Raw genomic sequence first — 15,667 nt, 5'->3', positions numbered from 1 at the left:
TACACGTTTCTTTAATCAAGTAATAGGCTGGACAATTACACTTTAGACTTTGTCATGTACATATTAACCTAAAAGACTGTCACCAACCCATGCACTGCATTGCAAGCATAGCTGGATACGACTGATTTGGGTTGTGTTAGCTCTCTACAACTAAGGAATATTCTGGGATTATTTTGATAGACATTATCTGAATAAATAATCTAGGAGGTTATAGTCAGGTGAATGTGAAGCCTATTCAGGCTCACACCGCCTACTGATGAGATGATCACATAAGTGTCTCCACATATTATTGAAAAAAGCTGATAGAACAAAACTGTTAAAAATTCATGAGTGTAACTTGATGGAGAACTCAAACATAGACATAAACTTATTTGTACCAAATATGGTTGAATTTCAAAAAGGGCTGTGATGTTAACGATTTCATGGGTAGCATTTTTTTAGGGTGGAGTCTTATACATGGTGTGTATAAAATCTTTGTGAACCTCAAAATTTTTTTATTTTATTTGTATTTGAAATAATCTGTAAAAAAAAGGATTAGAAAGTAGAAGAATACGGTTTTTAAAGGTTTTATCTACATTTAAATGTTCACATGTACTCCATCTATATAAAAGCCAAGTACGTCCAAGGATGGAATACTGTTGCCATATCTGGGCAGGAGCTGCTAAAAACAGCCTATCCTGCCTTGACAGAGTACAAAATAGACTTCGTGGCTTAGTGGGGGATGCCCTTTTCTCTACCCTGCAACCTCTCTCCCACAGAAGAGACGTTGCGAGCCTATCCTTATTTTATCGTTATTTCCATGGCAGGTGCTCGTCTGAACTCCAATCTCTGGTCCCCCCTCGCCAATCTTTCACGAAAAACACCTGTCTAACTGAATCCACTGTGAAAAATTTCCCCCACTGTATATCTGTGCCTAAATCAAAACGCGGATTCCATGAACAAAGCTTCTTTCTTAGAACTGCACGTCTGCCTGCTTCCCACTGGACTACAACTTGGATGTCTTCAAGTCCAACGTTAACAAATTCCTAATGAACCGCCCCCTTAAGTAAATACTTCATCAAATCTCCACACTAACGTAATGTACTTGCAATAACCCTTATCCCTGAGTGGCTTCCGGGCCTTGATAAGTGGTGATCACTGTGTAAAAAAAAAAAAAAAAATCATTGGCGATACAAAGGGTAACGCGATTCTGCAGGTCACGAAAAATATTTCCCATTTTTTAACGTGCATGCGAACTTTGTGGACACCTTATATTACAGCACAATCACACTGACACACCAATTCTCACCAGATCACCGAAGTTAAGCAATGATGACTCTGGCCAGTACCAGATGGGTCACCATTTGGGAAAGCTAAGTGCTGTATGTACCGCACTGAGTTGTAGAAATTTCCAGGTTGGTATCTGGTAGCGCGTTTAACTCACTGGAAGAGATGCACCCCCCCCGAATGAAGAAAGGAAGCAATGGGAAACAACCGCCTTTACTTGTCTTCTCGAGATTACCAATGGCTTTACCATTTGGAGAGCCGTGGTCACCGATGTTGTCAAAGCAGTAGGGCCACTGATGATGATGTGCTAGCATTTTATTTGTAAAAAAAATAAAAATTCTTGTTTCAATATGTAATCTAAGTAAGTTTTTACGGAAATGATGACTTAGCCATATAACATTTGTATTGTCATTCATTTAGCTATTCAATATTGATGATCTAAAACTATTAGCCGTTAATTAAAAAAATTATATGGCTTTATTATTCGTTTTATTTTTGTAATACGAATTACTTTCACATAAGTCTTTTTAAGAAATGGAGTTTCTTATCAGCAATATACTAAAAGAACTCTAAACAATATGTAGAAATCATTTTAGAACTACTGTAATAATATAGCGACTTGAAGACACGATAGAATGACTTTATAGCAGACTAGATTGTAGGTATATATATATGTATGCAGACTTCAAACTGTAAGAAATTAGTGACTTTATGTACCGAAGAACCGATTAGTTGATTTGTCTGTTTTGCAACATACCAAACTTTATTTTAATCATCAAATATAATACTAATTGTAAATGGTTCTGTGTATACGATTTTTCGAACACAATTTGCTATTTACCCAAAGATAAAAAAAAACACTAACGATTGCATATTCTCTCCAGAGAGTTTCACCACATTCTTGCAAACAGAGCTTTCACCTGAGATAGGAGGCAGTTGTTCTGTTATCTCAACACATGGATGGATTAGCAAGGTATACTGAAGCTATCAAGGACTATATCTTTTTTTCATAGAGGTTCGCCATTTTCCCACATACAGCGCCTGATATTCACAAATGGTTACCCTTCTGGTTCTGACCAGACTCAGTGTTGCTTAATTTCTATGATCTAATGAGAAATGGTGTGTCAACATGATTTAAAAAAAAAAATGAACTGGTAATACCTGGTGTAATAGTTAGCCCTGGTTGGGCTATGCCACTTACTTTGGAGGGGAAGTTTACAGAGAATATAAAATTTCCAAGCGGCCCCCCGCTGCATGTATATCCTGGTTATGGCAAGATGACATACATCGTCTAGCGTTCCCAAATGGTCACCAATCTGGAACTGGCCAGACTCCACGTTCTTTAACTTAAAGTATGACCAGTTTGTCAATGCGATGATACCATACATAATCTTTTTCTTGGAAGATGGAGTTTGTCATCATCAGTATCTCAAAAGGGCTTTAATTAAGGGCTTTAAATAAGGGCTGTGAAATTTATTTTAGAATTACTGTAATATAGCGACTTGTGAATATATAATGGGGTGACCTTATGGCAGATTTGATTTAAAATGTATCCATACCTAGAAGGAAATTGTAGGCTCATACTTTTCTTAATGATATTAATGTGCTTAGGCCCCTTTATTCACCCTGTTGATATGGTCTTGCCATAAGGAACTCATACATAGCTAAATTGACCTTTATGTGTAAATAAAATATAGTTAGTTTTGCTTCCTTCAGTAATATACCAGAGAAAAGAATCAAGAGAAAATCTTCATCACCTGGACCATAAAAGACAAACGATGTAACATAAAACTCATTCGAGAATATCATCTTTTACTATTTACTAATTAGTATTATTATTATTTACTAATTACTATATTGTGGTTAAAATTATTATTTACTAATTACTATACTATGCTTAAAAAAAGCCACTTAAGGGTAAAGATTAATAAGCCGTATGGTTTATCAGTTGAGTGATGAAAAATGTGAAAAGATTGAAAATGATGAATGGAATGAACTAAATTTTATTACTTCTAAGGACGGTTCATGACAAGTATTTATTGAGATTCGGAGCAACAGAACTTGTATTCCATATAGATATTGATGCATCACCATATTGTATTCGTACTATTCATTTTTGTGATATTTATAAACACAATGTGGGCAAAATTTCTTAAAAAGTCATGTAGCTTTGTTTATGAATAAGCGATAGATTTTTGGACGCTCACTGCTTCTCTTCTACCAATGGCCATCACTATATGAATGCTGTTCCATTAAATAATGCAAGACTTCTTAATAATTACAATATTAATCACACAGAAGATCAAATGTTTCTCTTTCTGTGGCGATACCCTCAGGAGGAAGTGAGTCAAGCATGTGGAATTATGCCAGTATTTAGAATCTAATCAACTAAGTGCCTAGTATATGTTGTTGTTGTTGAACCGAATCCAATGCTGAACAGAGATGAAGGGTTATACGAAATTATCTGGATTTTCTAGGGGGGGGGAGGGCAAGTTCTTGTCCTTCTTGAAATATGGCATTCACAATATTCTGATTAATAAGGATAACAATTTAATTTCAGTTGATTACACTTAACTCATACGTGTAGGTGCACAAGTTAAATTACGTGTTCATGCGAAAATAAAATGCAATGCATATCTTATATTACACAGACATATATGTTCATGTATTCCTTCTTTTTTGCAGACTGTTATCCTCATCTTCATAGTTTTTGTCTTGCCACGTTTTGGACAACTAATCCTCTGGCCTCATGGCATAGTGGATAGAAGCATTGAGTCTCTGTGATTCCAGGTGAGCATTGTCTGAAGATAGTGGTTTTAATCTTACCCAAGTTTGGTAGAGCTTTTTTTTATCTTAATAGGTTTGTCTTATTGAAAATTAATTTTTCAGCTTAATTTTATTGCTATGAATGGTGTACCTACAACAAAAGCCACTCATTAGTACATCATGTCTCGTCAGTATGTCTTTCAAAACATTGTTTTAGCAGCCTGGGAAAAACATAAAAGGCGTATTTTTCAAGAAAAGTTAGAGGTAATATTAAATCCTTCATTGATAAATTAAGTATTTCAAGTTTTGAATTTTTGAGATGAGGAATAATTATTCGTATTATTTGGATTAATCGGATTATTGTTCTCATCTTGAGCATTATTTGCCTAACATTTCGGTTAATGTATCCTACGACATTCTTCAGGTGTATTAGTCGCCATGTTTAATATTGGGAAAAGGTTAACTCCATACTTCCAAGGTTTCGTATCGAGGTCCTAGTTAAAAGTAAAAATAAAAATAATAACAATTATAAAACAAAACACTAGAAGACATTATTTCTAAATTATTTATAACAAAAAAAAAACAAAAAAAAAAACGGGGGGGGGGTGCTAAACTTTAATTAGATCCATTAACCAATCATAAGTTCTTAAAAACATAATTTACAAAAATAAGAGAGTAACCGATTTTAACTAGAATCTAAATACGAAATCTTGGAAGTTCATCATTTCCCAATATCAAATATGGCGACTTATATGCTCTTGAAGAAGACCGGAGGTTATATGGACCAAAATGTTGTGCAAATAACACTCTGGATGAGAACAGTAGTCTGATTAATCCAAATAATACAAACATTTAAAGGTTCGAAATGATTCCAAAAATGATCCAAAAGAGCAAAGACGATCAATATCAAAAAAAAAAAAAAAAAAAAAATTGGCTCAAGTTCGGACATTGATTGAATAAAAACGAAACATGTTGATTGATATAATAGCTAAGAAAGGCTCAATCTGTTCATTTTTTTTTTTTTTTAGATTGCTCTCAGTAAGCTTCATGCCAGTTTGGTGTTAAACGTGTTGAGTGAAAATCAAAACGACTGACATTTCCATGAACCTTTTAAGAAAAATTGAGAAAAGATTTTATAGAACAAACGATAGCATAGATTTATTCATGCAGCACAAAAAAAAAAATGGCTTAAGTGAGGTTCTGCGGATCACTCAATCCAAATCTAAGGCAGAGAGATCGCATCAAAAAATGATGTCTACAATGTTCTTTTATCCCAAAATCGTAATAGATTTTCTTGAAATTCAAAGAATAATACCGGGAGCATATTACAAAAATGTTTTAAGGACTCTGAAATATGAATTGGTGAGAAAATGATCAAGAAAATTACATCTCATTTTCCATTGTGACAATGCATCACCACATTCTTCAAGAGTATCGAAATCTGTTCTAAAAGATTTTACTTAGTTGAGAGGGGAAAAAAATAGAACGAAATGAGAGAATATTAGTATTAATGCCGGTGTCCCTCAGGGGTCCATCCTGGGCCCAACTCTTTTCCTGATCTACATTAATGATCTTCCAAATCACATCCTTACATCATTTGTAGACATTTATGCTGACGACACTACCATTTATGGTAGCACATCTAAGACAGTAAACGACCAAGTTCTCTCCGATTCTCTCTCCTCTGATCTTGATCACGTAGTACAATGGGGAAAGGAGTGGCTGGTTACTTTTAATGCATCTAAAACCAAGCTTCTCTCTTTACATCATCAACATTCTGATCCACATATGGCATCAATTGAAATGAATGGCTCTCATCTTCAGGAGGCCTCAAGTTTTGACAAGCTTCTGGGCTTGACCTTTACTCCTGATCTTAAATGGAACACGTACATCAAATCTGTTGCCAAGGCCGCTGGAAAAATCGTGGGATCTTTCTATCGATCCAGTAAATATCTCACTGCTGATGCTATTCTCTATCTATATAAGAGCCAGGTACATCCAAGGATGGAATATTGTTGCCACATCTGGGCAGGAGCTGCTAGAAAGGACTTGTCCTGCCTTGATAGAGTTCAAAATAGACTTCGTAGCCTCGTAGGAGATGTCCTTTTCTCTTCCTTGCAACCTCTATCTCACAGAAGAGATGCTGCGAGTTTGTCTCTGATGTATCGTTATTTTCATGGAAGGTGTTCAACTGAGCTTCAATCTATGGTCCCCCCTCGCCAAACTTTCACAAGAAACACTCGTCTAGCTGTACACACTATCAATAATTCCCCCCGCTCTTTATCTGTGCCTAAACCTAAACGTAGATTCCATGAACAAAGCTTCTTTCTTAGAACTGCACGCCTGTGGAATTGTCTTCCGTTTTCCTGCTTTCCGGCTGACTACAATATGGTTGTGTTCAAGTCTAACGTAAATAAGTTCTTGATGAGCCGTTCTATATAAGTTATCAAATTTACCAAATTTTCATTACTAATGATCCAATGTCTACTGTACAATGTCTAATGTCCAATGTCTACTGTACACTCTTTAACCCTTATCCTTGAGTGGCCTCTTCGCCTTGATAAGTGGTGATGCCTATGTAAAAAAAAAAGTGGGGAAAATTGAGTCCTCTCAACAGGACGTCTGTTCTTAACTGTCTTAAATTTTAATTTAAGAAGAAGGATGTGTTTTTTTTCAAATTTTCTTATGACTTTGTTCTAACTGGGGATGGGAGATTCTACCGGATGCCAGACATTCACCTATTATCTAACACATTCCAAACAAGAGAAACTATTAGGCTGAGTGTGTATAGTAAAATCACAACCCAAACAGAGAGAGTGAAAGGGGAAGGCTAGAGTATAGAGAGTAGGAAGTCAAATGCAATAGCTATTGAAGACAGAAGAAAATAAATTAATATTTAAATTAACAGAGATTTTATGTGTGTGTGTGTGTGTGTGTGTGTGTGTGTGTGTGTGTGTGTGTGTGTGTGTGTGTGCACTTTCCTAGGAAATAACTGTCAATTTTCAGTCTACAGACTTGAAATTTGATATACAGGGTAATGAGATTTGGGGAAATCTTTGTAATCCGTGTTTGGCCAGAAATTTGGCTGTTAAGGGATCAGAGTTCAACGATTTGACCTTTGAGAACTTTACCAAACTCTTCTGTCAATTTTGGGTCCAAACACTTGCAATTTTAGATATAGGTTCCTTGGACATGGATCTAACTTAATAACTTGATTTAAGCCCAAAACAATAAATGTTAAAGGGTCATAATAGGGGTCAAAGTTAAAAAAAATTGACCACTTTTTTTTTTTGCTCAACATACACCTCCAAACACTTGGGCAACGCCGGGCTGAAATGCTAGTATATCTATAAAAGTGAAAGTGTCTGTCTGCCTGTCTGTCTGTGTACATTTTCCTACGCAATAACTCTGTCAATTTTCGGTCTACATACTCAAAATTTGATATACAGAGTACTGAGATTTTTGAAAATCTTTGTAATTCGTTTTCGGCCAGAAATTTGTCTGTTAAGGGGTCAAAGTTCAACGATTTGACCTTTGAGAACTCTACCAAACCCCTCTGCCAATTTTGGGTATAAACAATTGAAATCTTAGATATAGATTCCTTGAACATGGATCTAGCTTAATAATTTTATTTGACCCCAAAACAATAAATTTTAAGGGGTTATAACAGGGGTCAAAATTTTTTAAAAAATTGACCTCTGCAGTCTCTACCAAATTACTCAGACAATTTCTGGTCTAAACATTTGAAATTTTACATAAAGGGTATTCAGAGATAGGGCAAGCTTTTTAATCAGTTTGGGGTCGAAAATTTGAGCTACCAATATATAAATGTATGTATATATGTTTGCATGTCTGCCTAAAACTTTCGACAGAGGCGACGAATTTTCACAACATTAGTATCGTTTTGAAGCTTGACCCTTCAGACGACAAATAGCGAAAAATTGGCTAAAAACATTAATTTCTTCACCCTCAACTGGGTACTTTTCTACGGGGAGGGGTTACTTTTTTCACCGATATTTTCGAAAGTCATGCCCTCTATTCGCTTGTCTAGCCTTAATTTAAACCTACATCACTTCCGGTTTGGCGGTAGTCGTAACAGAAAAGACGTCAGGTTTTTTTCCCGTTCTTTTCCTCCTTCGCGGTACAGGTTCGAGCCTGCCTTCCTACTACCACTTATTTATTTATTTATTTTTTTTGCTCAACACACCTCCAAACACCTGGGAAACGCCGGGCTGAAATGCTTGTATATATATATATATATATATATATATATATATATATATATATATATATATATATTAGAAAACTGTCACCCGCTGGGTCACCCATTGAGCTTGCGTTGTTTAATAGTAAAACGTGAAGTTGCAATATAAAAAATAAAAAAGACATTTTAAATTGGTACTAGTGCACTTATTGATCCCTGCTGAAATTATAACGTTATTATTTAAAAAGCCATTCTTAACATGGGGAGGGGAGGGTGTTTTGTAACAATTCTATACTTTAACTTTACAATTGGATAAAAAAAACATATCGTAAAACTTTAATTAAACTTGGAAATACGATTTAAAAAATAGCGCAGATCAGTAAGTGCACTAGCACCTTTAAATTAGCCCTCTCTCTCTCTCTCTCTCTCTCTCTCTCTCTCTCTCTCTCTCTCTCTCTCTTCAACTATGGGTTAATTAATATTTCTGCTCAATGGTGATATCCCCTTTTATTTATAATAGACTATTCCAATCTTTTTATTCTTTACTTTTTTATTACTTCTACTGTAAAAAAAAAAAACAGAGACAAACAGATAGATAGAGTAACGAAAGGAAGAAGTGATAGCATATAAAATAAGAGTGGGAGAGTCAAACAGTATGCTGTGAGAAATGCTGAAAGTGATAGATACAAACGTGAAAAGTTTATTACAAATTACAGCTAGGTAAATGAATTAAAATGTAATTATACTATAGCCTACAGAATATTTTAACATGCATTTTGTGCGACCAAAAGCTTTAAGGCAACAAACGTTGATTAACTCAGATTTAATATATTAATAAGATGAAATTTATATCATTAAGAAGTATAGAATATTAGTAATATTTATGCTCATCCAATGAAACATAGGTATTTCTCAAATACAAAAACGACATATCAATTCCTTGTCGTCATCACTTTCTAAATCTATTCAACTCTCGATATTTGAGTACAAACTTTCCGTTTGTGTTTTTGTGTTCTTGTATGATCGCCATTAAGAGAATCAGACATAGTTTATTGAACACATGTCAAGTTCTAATTCTATCTATGACTGGGATTTTAATTTTTAACAAGAGCTATATTTATGCAGACTAAAAGGTACTTATACATTTATTGACACGTTTTTTCCTGGATGTTGCCTTGACATATCCAGGCAGCTTACATAGACCACCAGAATATGGCAAAAATGTTCAGCCAATGAAAAATTGATTGAATGTACGATATATCAAACACGCTGTGTGTTTAGTCAATAAAAATCTCAGCAGATGACAGTCAATAAATTGGAAGAAAATATTACTTGCATTCGCACAAAAAAAATGTAAATCATTAAATTTATTTGTAGACGTCACCTTGAATCTAGTGAGTTTGGATATTTTACAGTCGAATTCCTCTCTGACAGGATGAAACAAGGTTAGAAAAATCATCAAACCGCTCTGGGTCTTTGGAAGATATGACCCCACCGAAAAGGAAGGTTTCCTGGTGAAAGCACCAAATTTTAATTTCGAAACCCTAACCCTTCCCATAATAAAGAAGTACATTCTGCTAGGAACCACAGTTGTATCCACCTATTAGAAAGCCTGAAGCATATTAAGATGAGAGTCTTAATTTCATAGACCCTACGACGAAGACTACTACGAATCACGTGGAGAGGACATCTCTCTTTGCTGTTGGCGGTTGCCCTTTAGTCACCCAAAAATACTCCTTAAGAAATAACCTACCCCAGAACCTTAGCACGAAAAAACGAGTAACAAACAAAAAGAAAAAAATCCCCCTCTTTCAAAAAAAAAAAAAAAAAAAAAATTATATAAAAAGACTTCTTACAAAAATGTAGCAACAAAATAAAAAAAAAATCAAAAGTAGATTTCAAAAACTTTTCTTACAAAAAGAAAATAAACTTTTCTTATTAAAAAATATGTTTTTATTAAAAAAAGTATTTATCTATAATACTTACAATAGGTTGGCGCTCTATTTCTATCCATTGTACTAGTGAGGATGGGGGTGGCTTTGCCCGGTCGTAAAATATTCGGGCTTAAATATAATATTATAATTCGCCTAAATTTCGTATATATTATTATAGAGTCGTGATTTCAAAATTAAAAAAAAAAAAAAGTATTTGGGTGCCATCAACTAGAATCGAAACCGAAAACAAATGTGTAGCATTCAAAGCTGGTGACGTTACCACTGTACCAACGTGACACGTATATGAACTAAACGAGTAACAAACAAAAAGAAAAAAATCCCCCTCTTTCAAAAAAAAAAAAAAAAAAAAAATTATATAAAAAGACTTCTTACAAAAATGTAGCAACAAAATAAAAAAAAAATCAAAAGTAGATTTCAAAAACTTTTCTTACAAAAAGAAAATAAACTTTTCTTATAAAAAAATATGTTTTTATTAAAAAAAATATTTATCTATAATACTTACAATAGGTTGGCGCTCTATTTCTATCCATTGTACTAGTGAGGATGGGGGTGGCTTTGCCCGGTCGTAAAATATTCGGGCTTAAATATAATATTATAATTCGCCTAAATTTCGTATATATTATTATAGAGTCGTGATTTCAAAATTAAAAAAAAAAAAAAAAAGTATTTGGGTGCCATCAACTAGAATCGAAACCGAAAACAAATGTGCAGCATTCAAAGCTGGTGACGTTACCACTGTACCAACGTGACACGTATATGAACTAATTAAAAATAAATTAAGATGAATGCACAAAATCTATCACGATTTTTAAGATTTTTACCCCCTTTGGACCCCTGAAAAACTATTTTAACCGGTTAAAGACCCATAAAAGAACGGTCCATAAAAAAAATTCAATCATTTGAGGCCCCTAGGGCCGCTTTGCGACTTTTAGTTTCGGAAGAGATAAAATTCGAAAATATGGAGACAGACAGACAGACACAGTGAGTTTTATAAATTATATTTCCGTTGTAATTACTATAGAATAATTGTTTGTTTTTCTAGCATTTGAAAATTTGATCAGCGCTTGGCATATTCCGACCGTTTATGTAAGTTGCCGGGATATGCTGAGGCAACATCACGAAAATACAGGTCAGCAAATGCAGAAGTACTGACTAAAATGTATAATACTGAATAGTAATAAAATACATATTTTTATTATGTGTCCATCCAATCTGCGTATTTGCAACGGAAGTATAACTGATATTATATATAGTGTATCCAAAAAGTATTAAATTATTTTTACATTAAAAATGTGTGGAACAATATAAATATATGTAAGCGATACCCAAATAAGAAATTGACTGAAATTTTTAACTTATTGATTTGAGTCTTACTTGCTGAATTGCCTTATACAACTTTAATCTATCAACTTATTCCTTTAGATATAAGAATCTTGGCAGTGTTCTTTTATTGTGGTTATGGGTAATGGAAAGCTTGACAGGTTAATGGGTGAGCAACACCAAAAAAAAAAAAAAAAAAAAGTGTAGTTCTGCTAAAGACTATGTGTACGTGTGTGCGCGTGTGGATGTTGTACATCTGAACAACTCCATTAAGCAACTAACATTTGATCTGATGAATTCTTGTGAAAATGGCTACCATGAACGCAGATGAAGATTAGCCATCGCTTTTCAAGTCTGATTAGAGTCTTTTCAAACTGGGAGTGTTTATAAGATTGGAATCTGACTTGGCGCCTTCAGAATGGCTAAGAGATAATATGGCAGACTTAAAGATAAATTGGATAGAATGTTTTGACAAGTGAAGTTTGATGCTGGTTTTTGAATTCTCACGTTTTATTTCAGACAATTTACAACAGGTTAATATGGGTGCATTCAAAAATAATAAATATATAAAATCATAAAATTGAGTATTATTTGAAATCTTTAAACTACTATTCTCATCTCGAGTGTCATTTTCACAATGTTTAGGTCGATGTAACCTCCGGCTTTTTTCAGGTGTATTTTGTCGAACTGAGAATTTGGACGGAATTTCGAACGCAACCCTTTATATACTTCATAGGGGTGGCAAGCTTTCGTTTTGAAGCCATGACCGGATAGAGGTCCTAAGCAATTCGCAATTGGAATTTTTGGTCGCTTACACTGAAAATTGAAACTTCAACCTTCAGAAGAATATAGCTTTTATAATTGATTTTTCAAAGTACTCTAGCCACTGTGCCACGGGTCCTTGCAGACAAGATACACTCGAAGAAAGTCGGAAGTTACACCAACTGAAACGTTGCGAAAATGATACTCAAGATGAGAACAGTAGTCCGAAGATTCCAAATAATATGAATAACTAATCCTCATCTCAAAAATTCAGAAACGTAAATAAAATTGAGCCTGTAAATTTATTGAAAAAAAATAAATAAAAGAGGGAGAATAGAAAAAAAATTACAATTGAAATTATAATTATAGATAAATAGTTGGAAATAAATGGGCATTAACAATAAAGACTGCCTGTTAGATCCATTTTTGTCTCACCTATTGCCTATAACTTCTCATTTTAAAAGAATGTTCAGGAGGGTAAAATTAATTTCCCGAAAAGAACAGTTTTACCAGAAGGATTAAAATCAAAATATAATACTACTAAACCTTATATCTAGAATCCTTATACTAATTTTGATCAAATTACAATACATGTGTTTGATTATAGAAAATGCTTAATATTTAATACTTAATTTTAATGGGTCTTATGAAGAAATGAAAATCCAGAGCATCTTGCTTAATTGGTGCGGAATAATTAAATCCCAAAAAGTGATGTGGAGAGCTAATGTGAAAGCCTGGGTAACAAGGCAGTTTTTTGTCAGGTGGATAAACCTCACGTTCGGTTTGATTGTTAAAAAATACCTGAAAGAAAACCACCACCCTCTGAAATGTTTACTAATGTTGAGCAATGTCCTGCTCACTTTCTTGGCCTCAAAGATGATATTCTCCCAGAATATCCCTTTATTAAGGTCCTCTTCCTTCCTCCTTTATCAAGGTCCTCTTCCTTCCACCTAACATCACCTCTCTCATGCAGCCCATGAAGCAGTTAGTGATTTCTAATTTTAAAAAGCTGTGAAACATTTCTTCAAGCAATGCTTTGAAATCACTTACAATATTAAAATGATCCTTCCAAAATTCACTGAGCATGAATTTTGGAAGGATCATTTTAATATTGTGATATGCCTCAGACTCATTGGAAGGAGGTTTTGAGTCGCACCTTGAACTCTCTGTGGAAAAAGTTGTGGCTTAATGCCGTCTGCGCATGAGACTTTGAGGGATTTAGGGAAGACGAAGCAAGAACTATTGAAGATTATGAACAGTTCTCTACCAACAAGGAGGAGGAGGACAACCATACGACAATGGCAGAAATTAAGGAAATGCTATTTTTGTGTCATAAACTGACAGAATTCATAGAAAAGAAACACGGCTAAAAAGGTTTCGATAGGTCGTTCTCTTGCACTATTAATGACATTTGCCTGAGTCATTTCAGAAATATATTAAAAAGTATGAATAAGAAAAAAAAGCAGAAATAAGATTCCTTGAATTGTTTCTTCTCAAAGAAGCCACCAGTAAGCCAAGGTAAAGGTTAAAGTTTTTTGAAAAAGCAGAGAAGGGAAGAAGATAGCAATGAAAATTAGAAACTAAAAAAGTAAAAATTAATTTTAGCAGTTTCGTAATGTTCAGAAATTGACTCACATTATTATTTATTAAATTGTAAAATTTTTGCAAAAATTATTATTTATTATTAACGGTTATTTGACTCTTATTTCATTCTGGTTTTACCCTTATTTTAAAATTTAATGAGTTTTTCATAAGGCTTGGAGCAGATCAGGTTAATTACACATAAAATGCCTTTCCGGATACGAATATTTCAAGATATGAAAGTGTAATAGAAATCATCACTTTTGCAAACGAGCTCGTGTTTGCTTAGCTTGTAAAATGACAGCAGAAAATATAGAAAAGAAGAAGAAAAGACAAGCACAATTTTGTAGGTCGCTCATTGGTTAATGTATGCCATTAATTTGCATATGTACACAATTGGTAACTGATAAAAGGGACGAATTCTAAAGCATGAGGTTGAGTTTTTTTTTTGTGTTTTTGTTGAACAGTTTAGACCGAGAACGAACGGTGGAAGATAATATTGAATACACGAGGAGTTGCTGCAAGTTGAGGAAAGAAAGTAAAAAAGAACTTTCGTGTATTTTATCGACATGAGGACGTTTTAACACTGTCACTTTCTTTTGGGGTTCCCTTTTCATTTTAAAGAAAGCTAAGCCAGACTTTGTCTGCGTGTGTGTGGAACAGTCTCCACCAAACTCCTCTGTCAATTTTTAGTCTACAGACCTAAAACATGATATATAGGGGATTTGGACCCGTGGATCAAATTTGATTTGGTTTTTAGCTGATAAAAATAAACCTGTTACTTCTACAAATGCGCAGGTATACATTATACATTAAAGTTGCTTAATTTTTAACGTTTTCTTATCCATCTATAGCTAAAATGGTAAAGATTAAGACTGGAGTGCTAAATGGTTGGGTTTCAATTTTAGCTGATGGCACTAAGGTCATTTTTATTTTAACTTTTAAAATCATTACAATATAATAATAAATAGAGAATTGGCTCTATAATAATAAATACAAAATCTGCAAAAAATGAAAATATCATATTTAAGCGTATTTTACAACCAGACAATGCCGACCGGCCTGCTAATATATATAACATGTCTGATGAAACCTGATATAACCTGTCTGATGAAACTCTATAAACTCAGCTGCCAATTTTTGGTCTACAGAGTTGAAAGTTGATATATAAGCGATCTCAGTTGGTGGAACAAATTCGATTTGTTTTTTTAACTGGTAAAAATAGCTGCTAAGGGGTCAAAATTGAAGAATATTAGAACTTTGCAGGAGTCAATCGAATTAAAGTGCCTTTCTACGCATGTGCAAATATACATTTATATGTTGAAGTCGATTAAATTTTACCGTTTTCTTATTCAGTTGTCGAAAGCTCAAACAGTAATGATTAAGGTTGAAGCACTAAATGCACTAAATGTATAGGTTTCGATTCTAGCTGATGGCACTCAAGTCATTTTCTTTTTTTTTTACTTTTAAAACAACTACTATATATTGGGTACAATAGCGAATTGACTCTATAATACGAAATATGAAATTTGCATGAATTAAAATATATTTAAGCTAATTTTACAACCAGGCAATGTCAGGCGGCCTGCTAATATATATATATATATATATATATATATATATATATATATATATATATATATATATGAGAGAGAGAGAGAGACTAGCAGGGAGACCCGACGTTGGCCGGGATTGAATGATAATCAACGAATGTTTCACACTCCCATATTTTTATTGTCATCAAAATCAGTGAAATTGCGCATATTTCAATCAAATTGATTGATTGCCTGTTCTGGTTGAGGTTCTTTGATAT

General features: G+C 33.9%; 1 protein-coding gene across 1 annotated transcript in view; it reads right to left on the bottom strand.

Moving 5' to 3' along the window:
* LOC145242857 (protocadherin Fat 4-like) overlaps window positions 1–15,667 on the bottom strand; it is a 154,864-nt gene that overhangs the window by 8,586 nt on the left and 130,611 nt on the right. The window lies entirely within an intron of this gene.

This window comes from Euprymna scolopes, chromosome 21, assembly GCF_053919585.1.
Source record: "Euprymna scolopes isolate OS-2025 chromosome 21, ASM5391958v1, whole genome shotgun sequence".
In the NCBI taxonomy this organism is placed as follows: domain Eukaryota; kingdom Metazoa; phylum Mollusca; class Cephalopoda; order Sepiida; family Sepiolidae; genus Euprymna; species Euprymna scolopes.
The sequence above is the reverse complement of the archived record's forward strand: the minus strand, read 5'-3'. Positions and strand labels throughout refer to the sequence as shown.